This window comes from Cervus elaphus, chromosome 21 (assembly GCF_910594005.1).
Source record: "Cervus elaphus chromosome 21, mCerEla1.1, whole genome shotgun sequence".
Classification (NCBI taxonomy): Eukaryota; Metazoa; Chordata; class Mammalia; order Artiodactyla; family Cervidae; genus Cervus; species Cervus elaphus.
Genome location: NC_057835.1, coordinates 16,722,606 through 16,738,884, shown reverse-complemented (window position 1 = coordinate 16,738,884; position 16,279 = coordinate 16,722,606). Strand labels below are relative to the sequence as shown.

The following is a 16,279-nucleotide window of genomic DNA, read 5'->3' as shown; positions in this document are numbered from 1 at the left end:
CAGTGAATTCAGAAGTATTTTAAGCATCCTGTGGGTGAAACTTGTAGCCAGAAAGAGCCCATAGTTTTTCAGCTTGTAACTCTGTACACATATGCACTGTTCTTACTGGGTTATCACAGGCTGGGGGCTGGATGAGGAATCCAGCTGAGGAATGCACATTTGATGTTTTTTGTCTTGAAACCAGTACAAGTATTTTCAAGGTACTGTGGGCACAAAGTCAGACTGGAAACCGGGTCATAAGATGGATGCTGCCTGGAGGCCTAGAGGGAAGCGTGACCCTCCTTTTCTCATGGGTGTGAGTGTTTGCAAGGCAGCAAACTCAGTCAGCTGATCTCCTTAGGACTTAACCCCAGGTCCAGCCACCAGCCTTGTCCCTGATCCCATGGACTCTGTGGCGTTCAGAGCTGGAGGAGATCAGATATTTCAGTGTGTTCAGTATTCACTCAGCAATGTATGTTGTAGCTCTTCTTTGTGTGCATACACACCTTATTCCCTTTTAACTGCTGTGTAGTATTCCATGTTTCCCACCCTCCCCCCCCCCCCCCCGCCCCCCAACAACTCTTCCATACTAATGGACGGGCTTCCCAGGTGGCACTAGTGGTAAAGAACCCACTTGCCAACTCAGGAGACACAAGAGATGCAGGTTCAATCAGGAAGATCTCCTGGAGGAGGAAATGGCAACCCACTCCAGTATTCTTGCCTGGAGAATCCCAGGACAGAGGAACCTGGTGGGCATAGGGTCCATAGGGTCACAGAGTCGGACACAGCTGAAGCAACTTAGTATGCACGCATAGCGATGGTAATACTTTGCTTTTATCTGTTTTCCGCTTTTATTCCTTCTTCCGCTGATGTCATGTCACAGATTTTTTTTTTCTCACCCTCCTGCACACCTCTTTCCTTCCTTCCTTCCCTCTCTCCCTTTCCCTTTTCTTCTTCCCTTGCATCCATCCATCTCTGGATCCACTGGTCAGGCACACTCTCCCTACAGATGTGAGATGTACAGGGCAAAACCCTGAAGCCTTGCCTCCAGGAGCTCCAGTCCGCAGGGAAATCAGAGAAAAAGCACATTGTGGAGACTTACTGGAAGCAAGTTCTTCGACAGTCTTTACAAAGGAGCCTTTTGGAGTATGCGTCTCTGAGGCAGGTGCCCGTTTTTCAAAGGAGGAGTCAATTTTCGGGCCTGCTGTGTTACGTCGTCTGCTTCCTGGGACCTTGCAGGACCATCCTGGGCCGCCCAGCCTTCCCTTCTTCCCGTGCCGGAAGCTACACTTTGAGCAGAAAAGCGCCAGTGTTGGCTCTGGAGTGATGGCCCTGAGAAGGGCAGGAGCTGTTCTGGGCTTTTTCCTTTGGTGTGAGAGCCAGGAGGACTTTGAACAAAGCTGCAAACCAGAAGTCAGCATGAAATGGACGGGGAAACTCAGGTCTTCTTCCTTCAGAGGAAATTAAGATGAATAAAAAGTCAGTGAAGGTGGAGCATCTCAGAGACAGAGGGCCCAGAGCCTAGTCTCCACCCCTCTATTCTCCAGATGGATTTCAAACGTGTGTTTTGTGCTGTAAGTCTTCTGTGCTTCCCTCTTCTTTCATCCTCTGCCTTTTTTGCTCCCTTTCTTACGAGCCTCTTGACAGTGATCCCAGTAACGATCCACAGAACCTCACTCGTTGGCAAACAGGGTTCTAGGAATGGAAGAATTAATGTGTGCGGTTCAGAGGCCCGCAGCCTACTCTGCTTTTCATCACCTCGGTCATCTGAACAAGTCATTTAAGCAATCTGTGTCTCACTTTTGTCCTGCGTAAAGTGGGGAACCTATCACTGTCTTCTTTCTAGGGATGTCAGCAAGGTACATGAGTTATTGTACATGAGAAACCTAACCGAAGCCTGGAATGGCTACCTGGAGTATGGTAAATGCTCAACAAATATCACATACGTGCACATGCACACACACACACACACACGTGCACAAATGTCTCCTTACCTGAGAGATGTTTCTGGCCACTCTTTTATAAACAGTACCTACCTCACCCCCATCTCTCTCTGCCTGCCTTCCTCTGTTGATCTCTGTTAATCTGACCCTCTATGTAGTTACTTACTTGACTATCTTCCCTAACCCTATCCCCTCTCGCTCCCTGCAAATGCTGACTGAGATCGCTGTTACTTGTATTTAATTCTTTTTATAATTTATTTTTTAAAGGTCTTTATTGAACTTGTTACCTTATTGCTTCCATCATTATGTTTTGGGTTTTTGGCCATAAGATGTATGGGTTCTTAGCTCTCTGACCAGTGATTAAACCTGCACCCCCTGCATTGGAAGGTGAAGGACGTCTTAGCCACTGGACCACCAGGGAAGTCCCTGTTAGTTGTACTTAATGCTTTAGTCCCTGGAATGTGAGTAGGGACTCACATTCCCTACTATTTAAATAGTGGTAAATATGGGCTAAATGGAAGAGTGTCAATTTTATTTTTAAATTTTTGGCTGCATTGCACAACATGCAGGATCTTAGTTCCTTGACCTGGGATCACACCTGCGCGCCCTGTAGGACAGAGTCTTACCCACTGGACCACCATGGAAGTCCCCCAGGAGTGTGTATTTTAGAGATGACCTGCAGGCCCAGACTCAGGCACAGAGAGGTAAAGTGACTGGCTGAAGGCTGAGCAAGTTGAGGAATCTGGAGCCATTTAAGTCTGATGCTTTAAATTCTGATTTAAACCATGAACCCCTTCCTGCTGGTAAAACAACAAAAAAAGAAAAACTAAGCGTAGTGACTGCAACAAAGTCAGGATTCAGTAGATGTTCAATGAAGGTAGCAGTGATCATCGTTCCTGCAGCAGCTGCCCCAGGGCACCCCTGTTTGGTTGTACCCCGGCTTTCTGAGCGGGTTGGGCACTGGCTGCCATCCTGAGAGGGTTAAGGGGGTGGTGCCCAGGTAGGTGGGCAGGTGTGGCACCAGGGTTGAAGCCAGCTCCTGCCCCTTCTCAAAGCCTTGTCTGAGGGAGGGAACCAGCACTCTGTAGAAGACACCACGTTTCCCATGTGGTGTCTGTTTCCAGACTCGGTGGGAGCTCTTAAAATGTGCCAGTGTCTCTCCTAGTTGTACTTTCATTTGCTGTTTTCTTTCCCCTGAGATCTGTTGGGGGGCATTTTGCAGGAACTTTAAAGGTCAGGAACTTGTCTCTGTGTCCTGGATCTTGTCCCAGTTTTCTCAGGTGGATTTTATTGCTCCCGTTTTTCGGATGAGGAAACTGAGGTTCAGGGAGGTATAAATTCTGAAGCCGGGATTCAACCCCAAGCCTGCTACTTCCCGAATACCTCCCACCTCTGCTCCTCTGCTCAGACGCTGTGAGAGTTGGATCCTGGCCTGTCAGCATGTATTGAATGATGAGCCCAGGCTGGGTGCCAAGCATCATTTTTTTTTCCCCTTGTTTGCTTGTTATGGTTTTTAAACTGTTTTGTTGAAGTGAGGAGGACAGTGCTTGTGGGAGGTACATGGGGGAGGGTCCTCTGTCTCATTCTATGTGATTCTCTGAATTATAGCAATGAGCTGTGGAGGAGCTCAAGTGTCAGCGCACCGCTGCCCTGAGTTCAGATACGAGCCCAGCCTCTAAGTTGCTGTGTGATCTGTGTCGAGTCATCAGCCTCTCTGAGCCTCAGTTTCCATATTTGTAAAATGGAACATGGACTCTGACTTGGAGAGGACATTGAGGATTTGAGGTGTTAAATACAAAATGTCAAGCATGTCTCCTGGTGTAGAGTTGGCCATCAATATTATTATTGTTGTATTTTAGCACATAGTGTTATACTTAAATGTTGCTTCTTTCTTTGCCTTACTTATCTTTGTGGTTCCTAAGGATGCAGACTGAACCTTATTCACCTCAGCATCCCCACCATCTAACACAGTTCTTGGTATGTGGTTGATGTGCACTGTTGCAGGGCACATGAGTGAATGAATGAATGAACAAATAAAGCAGCTCACGGGTTGTCAGAGCCGCTCTGGCCAGCTGTTGGAGGACTGTTTCCTGGAGTCTTATCCCCTCTTGTCAGATTCAGGCTAGGACAACGGTGTTGTGGTTCCATTGTTCCTAGATAGCACTTCCTATCTTAACGTCTTGGCCGGGGCAGCCCTGGGCCACACCCTGCCCTGCTGGCCTATCACCCACCCCACTTGGACCCCGGCAGGCTCCCTCCCAGCCTGCCCAGATGAAAACTTTCATGAACTACTCGCAGCCTCTCAGTCACAACTATTGTCAAAGGGGCCATTTCTTCCTCCAGAACCTTTTACTTTCCAGGGAAGATATGGAAAATGCTCAGTCAAAATGTTCTGCATGGGAACTTCTGATGGTCCAGTGGATAAGAGTCTGCCTTCCAATGGAGGGGAATGCAGGTTTGATCCCTGGTTGGAAAACTAAGATCCCACATCCCACATGCTGCAACTAAAGTCCGAACACTGCCACAAAGAACCATGTGCTGCAACAAAGACCTAGTACAGTCAGAATGTCAAACTTTTTTTTTTAAATGTTCTGCATGAGCCTGACTCTTCATAGCTCAACCTGCATGTTCATGTCTTGCCCCTCATCCTCCCCTTGTCTAAATGGTAGGTCAGGTCAATCTAGTTATCCAGCTATCCCTAGTCAACTGCTGAAGAAACTGAACCTCAAAAAGGTGGGACTGCTGGTAACCCAGCTGGTTAGTGAGAGGGCTTAGGACCATTACTAGCTCTCTGCATTTCACCAGTGCTTTCGCCACTAGTTGCCTTCCTGGTTTCATCACCGGGGTGCGGTACCCTCCTCTGTTCCCAGAAGAGCTTTGAGGGGTGTGTCACAGTGTTAGTGACCCAGGCTCTCTCAGTCTGTTAGCCCAAGGTCGCCTCCCACTGCCCTGTGAGGTGTATTGGGTCCAGGCATCATCGCACCTGCCCTTTGGGGGAGAAAACAGAAGCCCGGAGGGCTGAGTGCCTTCTGGAGGTGACACAGCTCCAAGGGTGCACTTTCCCTTTTGCCCAGTTTCCCTTTTGCCCACTTTCCTTTTCCTGCTAAATTTGACTCATAGGTCATGGGTGTGTGTTAGTCACTCAGTCGTGTCCGACTCCTTGTGACCCCATGGACTGTAGCCCTCCAGGATCCTCTGTCCATGGGATTCTCCAGGCAAGAACACTGGAGTGGGTTTCCATTCCTTTCTCCAGGGGATCTTCCCTACCCAGGGACTGAACCTGGGTCTTCTGCGTTGCAGGCAGATTCTTTATTGTTTGAGCCATGAGGGAAGCTCATAGGTCAGTTGTTCTCAAACAGGGTTTCCTTTGGAATTAACTGCAAGATTTAAAATCTTGCTGCCAGGACCCAACCCCCAAAGATCCTGACTTAGGCACAGAGCCCAGGGAAGCAGCGTTCTAACATCTCCCCTGTGATTCTATGGTGCAGCAGCATCGAGAACCACTGTCTCAGGTCATCCTCTTACAGCAATGTAGGGAAATCTGAAAAGATGCTGGCAAATTCCCAAACTCTATTTCAGACCAGGGTTCCAGCCCTCCTAAAGCAAACCATGTTGTTTTGCTCAGATTCATGACCACTTGTGTTTCAAATGAACTGTCAGTGCTGAAAGAGGATTGTAGGGGAACCCGGGAGATAGAGTTGTCCCAAAGTTGTCATGTCTTGGGCCCTTATTGTGTCCTGAGCCCTGTGCTAAGCACCTTATGTATATGAACTCATCTAACTCGCAACCCAGGTACTAGCACTAAGAGGGCACTGCTGATGTTGCCTCATTTCACGGGTGAGAAGGCTGCACATGGAGTAGGTAAGTAACTTGCTCAAGCTGGTAGGGGCAGAGCTGAGATTTGAAGACAGAGAGCTGGCTCCAGAGGCCACTGTGGTAGCCACTTTGTCCGTTGTTCTGCAGGATGGCTTACTGGTTCCCACGTGGCTGAGAATTGGCACTCACCAGCTCATCCTTCCAGAGAAGGCAATGGCATCCCACTCCAGTACTCTTACCTGGAAAATCCTATGGATGGAGGAGCCTGGTGGGCTGCAGTCCATGAAGTTGCTAAGAGTCGGACATGACTGAGTGACTTCAATTTCACTTTTCACTTTCATGCATTGGAGAAGGAAATGGCAACCCACTCCAGTGTTCTTGCCTGGAGAATCTCAGGGACGGGGGAGCCTGGTGGGCTGCTGTCTATGGGATCGCACAGAGTTGGACACGACTGAAGGGACTTAGCAGCAGCAGCAGCAGCTCATCCTTCATGGTGATGCTGAGACCTAGATCTGATCTGTCACTCTGTTGCTCAGGAGCCTCCATGAGTCTCCATAGTATCTGGTCATCTGTCACGGGGGTGAGGGGGCAGGTGGTGGGCAGCAGCAAACTCTTAGCACAGCCTGCGAGGGATCCCCTTTACAGCCTGAGTACTGGCAGACTGTTTTTTCAGACTTCATGTCACATGTGCTGTTAATACCATCTGCAAGTTTCCCCACTTTCCCCTGCCTGGTGAATTTCTGCTCTTCAATACCTCGCTCAAATATCCTCTTCTCTCATCTATGCAGGACGAGTCAGTGATGCCTTCCTCTGCTCCCAGAGCTCTTGGTCCCTCCATCCAGGACCACGTGGCCCGCAGCGTTTTCCTCAGTGCCCTCAGAGCTCCCAGAGGAATGCGGCTCTGTCTTGGGCTCTGCTCATGGTTGTTCTTCCCTCAGCATCTACCAGTGGGTGGCCAGCCTCCCACATGTAGGATGATCTCCTTTACCTTAGCCTCCACTTTATTTCAGCCATGAAGACGTATTCTCTTTGCCTTCTGGATATTAGAAGATTTTTCTGTTTGTAACAGATGCTTTCCTCCAGGGTGCCTCGGGTTCCACGTTGCATAACTGACACTGATTTACTGTGTTTTCTTAGGCTGAGCAGTGATTTCGGAAGAGTTCTGAGGTCCCGTGGAAGGTCTGCCTCTCTCCAGCCTTGGGTTCTCTGCCTTCTTGAGCACCTCAGGGTCCAGAAGAAAAAGAAGAAAGCCTACCAGTTCTAGGAGCAGTTTGGATGAAGAGAGGTAGGTGTCTTGTTTTGTGTTCAGTTTGATTCCTGAATTCAATCACCGTGAGCCAGTTAAGGCAGAGGCAGAAGAAATAGTGTCTTGGCGACCCAAGAGGTGCATATTTGTTTGCTCATGTGCTGTTGTGAGAAAGTCAGCAGTTTCTCAACACGGAGTAGGAAGGCGCTTTTCAGGGAGTCCCTGCCAGTGTCTGAACAGGGCAGGTGCACCAGGAGCCATCAGCTGCCAAGGCAAAGAGTGAGGCTTTCTTATGCCTACTGTGACGGGGGCAGGAAAAGTCAGGCTTAGAGATGCTGGCTGAGTTCTTGGAACTTATTCTGCACAAACACATTCATAGGTGCGGGTGATGTGAATAGGGTCTTCATCTCAACGTTGCTTGAAATAGCCAACAGTGAAGCTGTTTTTATTTACTTATTTATTTACTGACATGCAATGCTTAGTTTTTATTTTATTTTTAAAATAAAAGTATAGTTGATTATACTACTATTAGTTTCAGGTTTACAGCATAGTGATTCAAAATTTTTATAGATTATGCTCCATTTACAGTAATTATAAAATGTTAGCTCTGTTCCCTATAGGCGCATCAATTATTTTATACTTAGTAGTTTATACCTCTTAATCTCCTAACCCTATCTTCAATGCCTGGTTTTTAATCAGATTACTGGCTATGTGAAGAAACAGAAGACTATGACCCAAATTTAGGGGGAAAAAAATTGTCAATAGAAAGCAAATGGAACTGAGAATTTTGAGCTAAACTTATACTTGCCTGATCAATTTATTTTATTATTATCATTATCATTATTATTAGGTTTACAGAAAAGTTGAGTAGAAAGTACAGAGTTCCCGTATATCCTCTGTCCCCACGTACAACCTCCTTACCAGCAACATCCTGCACCAGAATGGTATATTTATTACAGTTGACAAATCTGACATTCACTGACATTGTTATCACCCAAGTTCATAGTTTGTGTTAGGATTCTTCACTGACATCATTATCACCCAAGTTCATAGTTTGTATTAGGATTCACTCTGGGGTTGAGCATTTTTTAACAACTGTGTAATGCCATGTATCCACCATGGTGGTATCATATGGCATATTTTCACTTCCCTAACAGTCGCCTGTGCTTCACCTATTCATCTCCCACAGTGAGACACAATTTACCTGTTCCTTAGTTGGGTATTGCTTGACTGAATCACAGTGCCTCCATAGAATGGAATACTGCTCCAGTCTTCTTGCCTGGGAAATCCCATGGATGGAGGAGCCTGGCCCAGAGTCCAACGGGACTGAGCGACTTCACTGTCACTTTCATACAGCTCTTAAAAGGAAGGGTGGCTTTATGTAGTGAAATGGAACAGTCTTGAGGTTGTACTAACTGCTGTTGGCCTTAACCATGTGGATTTTTTAAATTTATTTTTTATTTTGTTTTTTACTGTTTTGTTTTTATATTGGAGTATAGCCAATTAACAATGTTCTGTTAGTTTCAGATGCACAGCAAAGCAGACTTAGTCACACATAGATATGCAACCGTTCTCTCTCCCCCAGACTCCCCTCACATCCAGTTAACAAAGTTGACTTAAAAAAATGGAAAAAGGAGGACATGGCACAGCGTGCAGACTGTGCTGATGGCTCCGATGGTCCACATCCACCACTCCCAAATCAGCTGCCTAGACTTCCTGCGTCTGCATTTACAATCTGTGGTTCCCAACTCTGCTGATCTGTGAGTCCCAGAAGACAGACCCCTCCTTGAGGGCAGGATCTGTTCATTTGCAATGATAATTATTGCCTGGACCAAGCCCAGATCCCAGCATACAGTAGCCTTTCCCTTAGTATCTGTGAACACCTGAATGATGAATGCAAGGGAAGTTTTCTTTCCACAATGCTCTCTGTCTCCTACTCCTCAAATACACCGGCAGAAGTGGAAGCGCTGGGTGTCCCTCCTCCCTCTCCTGGGTACCATCCCTGGCCTCCCTTTCCCTGCCTTGAGTTTCGATGCTCTGCCAGGCTTCTTTATTCCCCAGGTTACAGAGACTCGAAGGAGATGGGAGAGCAGCTTGAAATGGACCTTCCAGAGGATACTGTGTAGCTGACTCTGTCCATCGGGCTGATGTGACTTAATTGATTAATTTAGCTGTAACAGCCGAGTGACCCAGCAGCTGATCTGACAGCAGGTTGGTGAGTCAGACTGGATGGGTCTGATTCCGTGAGCTGGCATGGCTGCCTGTGTGACCTTGGCCATTTTGCTTAACCTTGCTGAATCTCAATTTCCTGACCTGTAAGTGGAGGCTGAAAACTCTTCCCTTGGGGTTGTCATGAGGATTAAATGCGATCACATAAGTGAAAGTGCCCTTTGAGGAAAGAAGAAGGTGAAGGCGCCTACTGAGTCAGGAGAGAAGTGAGGCGGGCCTGCTGGTGTCCTCTGGGGCCTCATCCTTCCGGAGGAAAAGAATCCCTACTCCCCCAGTCAGATGGATTCTAATTTGGCTCTTAGTCTCTTATTCACTGCGCTCCTCTCGGCTGCCCAGGGCTTTCAGCTTAAGCAAATAAATGATCCTGCTCCAGAGGGCTCTGTGTTCTGTGGCCAGCCATGTGTTTGAGCTTGATAGAGATTCTTATCCGGCCGGGTAATATTACACAGCAAGGGATGACATTTCTTATCAGGAGCCCTGTTGAATCAGAGATAGGAGCCCTTTCTTTTTACTGGCAGCCAGGCCTTCGTGTGCAGGGCTGGCAGGGAGGGTCCCGGGGCGGGCAAGGGCCCGGGAGGTGGGCAGCTTGGCCGGAAGTGGCATCAGCTGCCCCTGTTCTCTCGAGACAGCCACTCCCAATGGCCTGCCTTGACTAAAGAAGGCCACATGAGATTTCTGCATGTGATAGGAGCAGGGCAGGGCCCGGAGTGGGAATGAGGAAGGAAGGAAGGAGAGGCATGCTGCTGCTGGACCAGCTTGGGGTGGAGGCATGTGTGCCATCCTGCCCTTGTACAGAGAGGCAGGTGGCCTCCTGCTGTGGATCTTGGCTGTGGGAGTGATGAGGTCCTGGGTAACCTCCGTGTCCCCACCTGAAGGCTGACCTGTGTGGATGCAATAGGTGGGGTGCTGCATGGGGCTCCTGTGCCCTCGGGCTTCTGTTGCAGAGAAACTGGCAGGCCCGACGGTAGGAAGGGAGCGAGATCAGAGTGTTTGTTCCTTCGCTTCTCCCCTGCTGGGTCCCTGAGTAGTACAGGCAGGGTCTGCACAGAAGGGCCTGCGTTAGCATCCTGACTCTGGGATGCATTTGCTGTATATTGGGCGAGTTGTTTACTTCGCTGCGCCTCGGTCTCTTCATCATTTTCTTGCCCTCTTTCATCACTTGCCTTTGGGTTCCGTTGATCTCTGTGCCTGGGTTTGGCCCTGAGGTACCAGGGGCAGGGGCACCGCAGGGTCACCCAGGGCCTGAGGCCAGAGCGCCCAATGGACGGAGCTCCTGCGTGGATGCAGGCAGTCCGGGTGACCACATGATTTGAGTACTGCAGCCTATGTAGGGGACATGTGCCCAGGGTTCTTCCTCTCCTGTTTTTTTGGGAAGCCCTGTTCTCAAGGCATAATCTTATCCTCATCAGAAAGGGAAGGAGAAGTGGTTTCTCCCTCTCCCTGGCCCCCTCTCCAGCCAGCAGTCCTGCCTCTGCTTGCTTCCTGTTTCCTTCCGGCGCCTTGCACCCCCGCCCCGCCTCCTGCCCCGGGTCTCATGTCATCTGTGCTGTTTTCCATGCTCCTCCCCATGGCCAAGTCCAAATTCTGAAAGCACAGTTCCGACCCTGTCCCTCTCCACTTGTAAAAATAGCCTGACCTCTCAGCGTGATATTTAAGGCCCAACTGATTGTCACTCCACCCCTGTGCTTTGATCACGGTCACCCTTGTGTGGGGCGTCAGTCACAATAAGCAAGGCCTCATCCTTGTCTTTCGAACTTGCCAATGCCTTTCTTTGACTTTTATGACTTGTTTGTGGCCTTTCTTCTTTGGAAGCCTGAGGGGTTCGTGGGATCTGGCCAGCGAGAGGGCTGGGTTCAACCCTAGCTTTACCAGAGGCTGGCTCTGGGGCTGTGAGCAAGTCACTTCACCACCCTGAGCCTCAGCGTCCTCAGCTGTGACATGGGCATCTCATTCCTGTGCCAGGGCTCTCATGAGAAGAACCTGTCTGAAGGTGTCTGCTGGGGTCTGGCTCATGGCAGGTCCTCAGTAAGTGGGGACTCCCCACTCTCTAATGGCCTGTCCTGCTCTCTAACGGCCTGTCCTACTCTATCCTGATACACCTGAGCTCAAGTTCCATCCCATCTTTAGCCTTCACTCTGGGCTCTTCCACCTGGGAGTCATCTTCCTCTGTTGGAAGGTCTCTGACCTCCTCTTGTCTGGAGAACAGGAACAGACCTCTTCTCTTTCTACCCATGTCTGACTTCCTGGCATGATGTGGACTCCTTTAGGGCATTGACTGGTGGTTATGGTTTTGGCTTGGCCATGGGAATCAGTGATTTAGTGATTGAGAAGTTGGCACCAAGGGAATGGAAGAGAGTCATCTGTTCTCTCATTGAATGTAGTTCGGTTGGTATATGGTTTATGGTATGGTGGTGGTGTTCAGTCACTCAGTTGTGTCCTACTCTTTGCGACCCCATGGACTGCAGTATGCCAAGCTTCCCTGTCCTTCACTATTTTGTGGAGTTTGCTCAAATTCATATCCATTGAGTCTATGATACCATCCAACCATTTCATCCTTTTGCCCTCTTCTCCTCCTGCCCTCAATCTTTCCCAGCATCAATATCTTTTCCAATAAGTTAGTTTTTTGTATCAGGTGGCCAAAGTATTGGAGCTTCAGCTTCAGCACCAATCCTTCCAATGAATATTCAGGGTTGATTTCCTTTAGGATTGACTGGTTTGCTCTCCTTGTAGTCCAAGGGACTCTCAGGAGTCTTCTCCAGCACCACAGTTCAAAAGCATCAATTCTTTGATGTTCAGCCTTCTTTATGGTCCAACTCTCATATCCGTACATGACTTTTGGAAAACCACAGTTTTGACTCTACAGCCCTTTGTGGAGAAAGTGATGTGTCTGCCTTTTAATTTAGTGGCTTAAAGCAACACATTTAATTATCTGACAGCTCTATAGGTTAGAATCCAAGGCGGGTCTCGCTAAAATCAGGGAACACAGTGCTGGTTCCTCTTGTGGGCTCCTCCAGTTTCTAAAGGTTGCCTGCATCCCTAGGCTTGTGGCCCCTTCATCCATCTATGAAGCCAGCTTCATGTCCTCTTTCCATGCCTTTCTTCCTTTCTCTCATCTTTCCCTTCTGCCTCCCTCTTCCATTTTTAAGGACACTGCCAATTATATTGGGCCCACAGAAACAATCCAGGATGATCTCACTGTCTTAAGGTGAGCACTTTAGCCATTCATTTCCCTCTGCATCCTGAATTCCCCTTTGCCATGTGACCCAATATAGTCACAAATTTCAGGGATTCGGGCATGGGCATCTTTGGAGGACTGCTATTCTGCCTATCAGAGCACATCTGAGAATAGAGAATAGAGTCTTGCACACACTGTATACTTGTATACACATTGGTATTGATCAGCCTTAGCTTTCTCAGCTGTGAGATGAGTAGACATCCCATCTGATGTCTACACAGATCCTCAGAAAATCTTTGTTTTCCTGGACACATTGCCTCCAGGAGACGCATTTCATCCCTCAGTCTTGGATGGACTGGAGGCCATGAGTTTATAGGAAGGGGGTGAGGTCAGTTTCCTAGCTGGCTTTGGAACAGACCAAAAGTTCTTTAGCATGATGACAGTGCTTCTGATTAATTATCATAATGACTCTCCTTTTGTTCTTACTATCAGACAGAGGAACCCCCTAGCACAGGGGACTGACCAACCGGCCAACAGGGCTGGGATGGGCCAATCCAGAGGGGCCAGCCGGTATCTCCATGTGACCGGCTTGTTCCATCCTTCATTTGACAGATCCCTCTGATCTTGCTGCATACAATAGATTGCAGGGAAAAAGAAACTTCCTGGCCCGATTGATACCGATGTGAAGGAAGCAGCTGCCTTTGGTGGGGGCAGGGAAACAAATTCCAGTGACATTGATAACTTCTCACCAGTTCTGCGTTAACTGAGGAACTGCTGAGTGACTGTAAGACATGCCCAGTAATGTGGGAGGGTGTGAATTCCTGCAAAGGTGAGTTAGAATCCAGCATGGGAGCAGAGCGGTATTAACCAGTAGGAGGGAAAGAGCCTGGGTTTGGGAATTCCTGGGGTTTGGCGGTTTCATCAGTGACTTTCTGTGTTACTATAAGGTCAGCGACACCCTCTGTCCCCTAGTTTGTTTACAGTGGTAGAGTGGAGTTTGCTGGATTTCTACCCCCAGTTCAGTTCAGTTCAGTTCAGTTGCTCAGTCGTGTCCGACTGTTTGTGACCCCCATGAACTGCAGCACGCCAGGCCTCCCTGTCCATCACCAACTCCCGGAGTCTACCCAAACCCATGTCCATCAAGTCAGTGATGCCATCCAACCATCTCATCCTCTGTCGTCTCCTTCTCCTCCTGCCCTCAATCTTTCCCAGCGTTAGGGTCTCCCCCCAAGTCGAAAGTAAATGCTATGGCAATGACCAGTGCTTAAGATGAAGCTAAAGAGAATCATGAGAAGAGCTTGATAGTTCTTTGGACATCACCAAGCTTACCTGGGGAAATGAGGCCAGAGAGGTGAAGAGTGGCCTGAGATCACACAGTCAGTAGCGAGCAAAGCCAGGCCCTGGAACCAACCATGGTTTCCTCCCTCCTTGTGAGTGGACGTTCATGCTGCCATCTTTGTTCCTGTTACCTGTTGAGTGAAGCAGATGGTCCATTTCAGCCATGCCTGCTGACCTTATACTCTAGTCTTATTTGCCAGCCAGTGGCTTTGGTGGGGCTGGTACCTTCTTGCTTTAGGCACCCCATGGTTTAATTTGATGGGCTCTAACTGCTAGTGTCATTCTTTCTGCTGACTGTGAGATTCATGATGATAAATCATGACTGTGGGCTAGGAAAGTTGGGTTCGTGTTTGCAGGACGAACTGATACGGAGTGGGAAAGATGCAATTTGAGCGTTCCTTTTCTGTGTCAGCTTGGCTAGGCTTTGGTGTGTGTGTGTGTGTGTGTGTGTGTGTGTGTGTGTACAGGCAGGAGACATTGACTCCAGCTCTCAATGGAGAAGCAACACACAAGTACAGAAATGAGAGGAATTCGGGGCAGACGTCAGTGGTCACAGTCTCCACCTGGGAGCGGGCTGCCTGTTTCAGTCTCCCCTCTGCTTAGCCTCTTAGTTTTCTGTCCTGCTGCACTGAGGGCGCACGGGAGCTCTGGAGTCAGTCTGCTTTGTTTCAAGTCCTGCCTCTACCACTGACTGGTCCTGTAATCTTAGGCAGGTTTCATATTCTCTCCATGCCTCAGACTCTTCATCAGGAAAACGGGCTATTAGTGCTAGAGTAGAGATGTTTGAGGATCAACTGAAATACTAATCCTCAAACACAAACACATAATGTGGGTGTGCCTGTACCTGTGTATGCATGCATGTATGTATACACATGTGTGTATCCACTTGCACATGTAAGTGTGAGTGTGTGTATACACACATGACTTTATGTATATACATACACATATGTGAAGACACATATGTGCTTTTATGCATGTATACATGCATGTACTGTGCTAAGTTGCTTCAGGCCTGTCCAGCTGTTTGTGACCCCATGGACTGTAGCCCACCAAGCTCCTCTCTCCATGGGATTCTCCAGGCAAGAGTACTGGAGTGGGTTGTCATGCCCTCCTCCAGTGGATCTTCCCGACCTAGGGATTGAAGTCACATCTCTCATGTCTCCTGCGTTGGCAGGAAGGTTCTTTCCACCAGTGCCACCTGGGAAACTCATATACATGTATATGTACACAGATAATGTGGTTTTATGCATGTATACATGTATATGTATATATGAAAACATACTGTGTGTAGGTATATGTGTATATATGGTTATGTGTGTATGTATATATATGAAACCATATATGCACATATACATATATATATAAATATACATATATACATACACACACATATACATATAACAGTGCAGAGTTAATATGACTATTTCCCGGTTTATGTTTGTAGCCTGCAGAGACGTCCCAGCCTGCCTTGCCCTGGGTCCAGTCCCAGAATTTTAAAACTGGTCCTGAAAGCTGGTGCCCAGCTGGGTCTTGAACCAAGGCCTTCTGAGGCCAACACCTGGCTCTTCTCTACTGTGGGAGCGATTCCCAAGCCTGCCCTTGGGAAGTGTCAGAAGTATCCATGGGGCCTGGTAAAATACAGATTATTCACAGACTCCAGCCCAGGCCTTGGAGACCAGGAAGTAGACCCAGACTGGGAATATTTAACCAGTAGCGCTTGGTGACTTTGATGGAACCCCACCATATGCACTCTGCTCCTGGCTGGACTCCCAGCTCCCCCGTGCCACCTCTGATGTAGCCATCTTCACTCTCCAGTGAAGACGTGTCCCTTCCCCTCCCCTGAGAAACACCTAGTGCATTCTGCTCATGCACAACAAGGCTCTCAGAGGGACGCAGAGCACAGGGCCAGCCTCAAATTTGGATTTGCAGTCTAATTTAGCTTTCCCACATCACTGACAGAGACACGCTATCCTGGCCTCACCTTTCCCAGGCTGAGCTGAGGTCAGCCTTAGCTCTGGGTGGCCAGACCACCCCGGGCCTCCTTCCCTTTCATGATGAGCTGATTTCCTTCTGGGTGATGAGACCCCCTTGCTTTCTGAGTCTCCCCCCAAATTAAAAAACAACTGCTATTTATTGAGCATCTATGCTATCTAAATGCATTGCTCTAAATAATTACCCTGCGGGAAAGATAGTATTATCCTGAAGCTAGAAGATAAATAATCTACAAAAGGGCACAGAGCCCACGTTCAAAACCCTGTTCACCTAACTGGAAAGGCCTTTTTTTCACTATCCCAGAGGTGAGTTACAGAAGATTTATTTTCAAGGCAATAGGTCCTAAATACTTCCCTTTAACATGTGAACAAAACCTCGCAGATAATTTTTTTTTTCTCCTAATTTAACATGCACAGACTGTCCTTGGGATTCCAAACACATTCCAAAAGTCAGGCGCTGCCCGAGTTGGAAGGCACATTAGGCGTGAGCTGGCTGGGGCCGCTGACTTGGAATCAGGCTGCTCACTGCCTTGCTCTGTTCAGTCTTTCAGTCGTAAACTTG

General features: G+C 48.3%; 1 long non-coding RNA gene across 1 annotated transcript in view; it reads left to right on the top strand.

Moving 5' to 3' along the window:
* LOC122679662 overlaps positions 1-16,279 on the top strand; it is a 149,528-nt gene that overhangs the window by 119,192 nt on the left and 14,057 nt on the right. Inside the window, exon 3 of the long non-coding RNA XR_006336471.1 lies at positions 6,876-7,023. This is a non-coding gene — a long non-coding RNA (uncharacterized LOC122679662). The remainder of the gene's footprint in view (positions 1-6,875; positions 7,024-16,279) is intronic.